This window comes from Montipora foliosa, chromosome 14 (assembly GCF_036669935.1).
Source record: "Montipora foliosa isolate CH-2021 chromosome 14, ASM3666993v2, whole genome shotgun sequence".
NCBI lineage: Eukaryota > Metazoa > Cnidaria > Anthozoa > Scleractinia > Acroporidae > Montipora > Montipora foliosa.
In genome coordinates, this window is record NC_090882.1 from 20998998 (window position 1) to 21001497 (window position 2500).

Below are 2500 nucleotides of genomic sequence, written 5' to 3' on the forward strand. Positions count from 1 at the left end.
TTCCGGTTGATTTTCACCATGGCTAAGAGAGGGCGCTGTATGCTTTTATTTGGAGCAGATGCTATCAAAGAAATCTGCTTATTCTTGCGGATCGATGGTATCGATAATTAGTATGCGTATTTGCCGTATTGACAATCTCTGATGTTTGGCACATTCGATTATAATAAAGTCCCTTTAATAAAAGCACTTATCGTTTTTCTTTTTCCAGCAAACGACAAGATTTCCAAAAATTGTTCCAGATCTGTTCAATACAGATGTTATAAAGATCAGCAGAAAATTAATTCTATCAAGAAATTTACATGTGTTTGGGAAATCTCGTCTTAACAATCTTGACAATCTTTCACTTCCCTTACATAATAATAGTTATTATTATAATACATGTACCTTTCACTTTCATTTCATCAGAATGCAAATATTATTATTAAGAAAGAGAGAAGTGATCCTTCCACTTCGCTTGTCTCTTATAACACCTAAAAAAGTCAGGTAGCGTCAACAGGATTATTATTTTTGTGCCCAAGACCACCTCTGGGATGCCAGTGCAATGCTCTGCTAACTGAGCTACATGTACTGTATGAATCCCACACAGTTGGGAGCAGGTCAATAATTATTATTATTATTATTATTATTATGCAAATAATTATTTATAATTATTATTATTAAGAAAGAGAGAAGTGATCCTTCCACTTAGCCTGTCTCTAACAGACACCTAAAAAAGCCAGGTCGCTTCAAATCTAGCTATTTCATGTTGTTGTTTTGCTCACGACGGCAAAGAAATAAACAAAAGTGAAAAACGCATGTGCAGAGCATTCAAAGCCATTGTTTTTTCCCACTAAATATGCAAATTTGTAACGTTCTCGTTGTTGTCGCCGTTGTCTTTGCTAAAGCTCTCTAATTTCAAGATAAGTGCAATGATCCCTTCTCTCTTTCGTCTATAACACACACTTCAATTTGCATTTATTTAACATTGGCCTTGCGCACGGTATTGGTTGTCAAACGCTCGTTATCGACAATAACCGACTTTTAGCTGTCATTTCTTTGCTACAAAGTATTTATCTGGAATATTACCGAAAACAAACGCTTGTCTATTATGTCTGCTTTTTATTTTGATACTTGCCTTGCGTTTATTTTGCTTTGTTAGCACACAGCACCAAGACAAAGTTGGTCGAATCGGAAAATTTTTCGTCCGGCGCGTAACATTTTGATCCGAAACATCGCACTTTTAACATCGTTTCTATCGTTTGTATCGTTTCAAACTTTCTATCGTTCGTTTGGTTCGCGGCATCTATCGTTTGAAACGATGGAAAGAAAAAGTTTAAAGCGTTTCGAAGGTTTGAAAGGTTTCGAGCCTTTTAAAGTTTGTACTTTGCGTGAGAGAATTAGTCACGTACTGAGTAAAAATTATCACGTGCTAGGCAACCAAACTTTGTTCAGTGAAGCAGAACGAGGTAATTGTTTTGTTCAGGCGCTTTTCACGGCTTTGCAATTTTCAAAACTGGAATTTTAGCGTGTATTTTGGGTTTTGTACGAAAGAAATATTTCAGAGGAACGATTAAAACGAAGGAAACCAAGTGTTTTACAAACCATCGAAACGATTCAAACGAAACGAACCAAACGAACCAAACGAACCAAACCATATATCAAACCATTTGAACGCTAAGCGAAACGAAAAATTTAATTTTGGCGTGATGATTAAAAATTCAGTGCAAAAACTAGTAGTGTAACGCTAGTTCTACCACTATTACTCTAAAAGTACTCATTGTCTGTGGATGAATGTTTCCCAGGGTATTGTCCAACTAATGTGCACCTAAATTTCTAAGGTTCTTGGGCGATTTCGTGAGAGAAAGAAAATATTTACACAAACATCTCAATCGCGTTCACTGCTGTTTTTCACGCTGATTTCAAGTGCGGTTTTTTTATTTTGTTGTTAATTGAAAACAGAAGGATATTTTGAAGCTTTCTTTTTACCAGCTAAATGCACATGAAATTTACTTTCCATTTCTGTTTTTAGATTATTACAGTAACGTTGTAATCTTAAAATCTAACGCTTTATTTAGCGTTACATATTTTGGAACGGCCTTGACCACCAATACCGTGCGCAAGGCCCATTATTACTAGTTGATACTCACATGACAGGAAATTGTATCTGACGGTTCAATGGGGGTGCATTTGGATTATGCTCCTGTTTCTTTTTGCCTGAAATTTATAAAGCAACTTGTTGGAGCCACTGTATCCTAAAAAATCCAGGTCCAGGTTGCTTGACGCCGGGTTGGTGCTAACCAGTGTTAAATACCATGGAAACATATAGGTTTTGATACAATGTGCTTCTTAACCAACGGTTAGTGCCAACCAGGCTTCGAGCAACCGGCCCCAGAAGTCTAGTTTCTAGTTCACGAAAACAAAGGGATGAAAAAAATAATAGCTGCATCAGCCTAAAAGCAAATGTTCACAAATACCAGCATGAAAATTTGAATTTTAACCCAGAGGAAAAGAAAATGCCTAT

The 2500-nt window shown here is 36.4% G+C and overlaps 1 protein-coding gene and 1 pseudogene across 1 annotated transcript in view; both read right to left on the reverse strand.

The window, feature by feature from the left end:
- The window catches only part of LOC137984499 (uncharacterized), a 108215-nt gene that overhangs the window by 31601 nt on the left and 74114 nt on the right, over positions 1–2500 (reverse strand). The window lies entirely within an intron of this gene.
- Positions 1–2500, reverse strand: part of LOC137984972 (transcription initiation factor TFIID subunit 5-like) — a 29491-nt pseudogene that overhangs the window by 15662 nt on the left and 11329 nt on the right.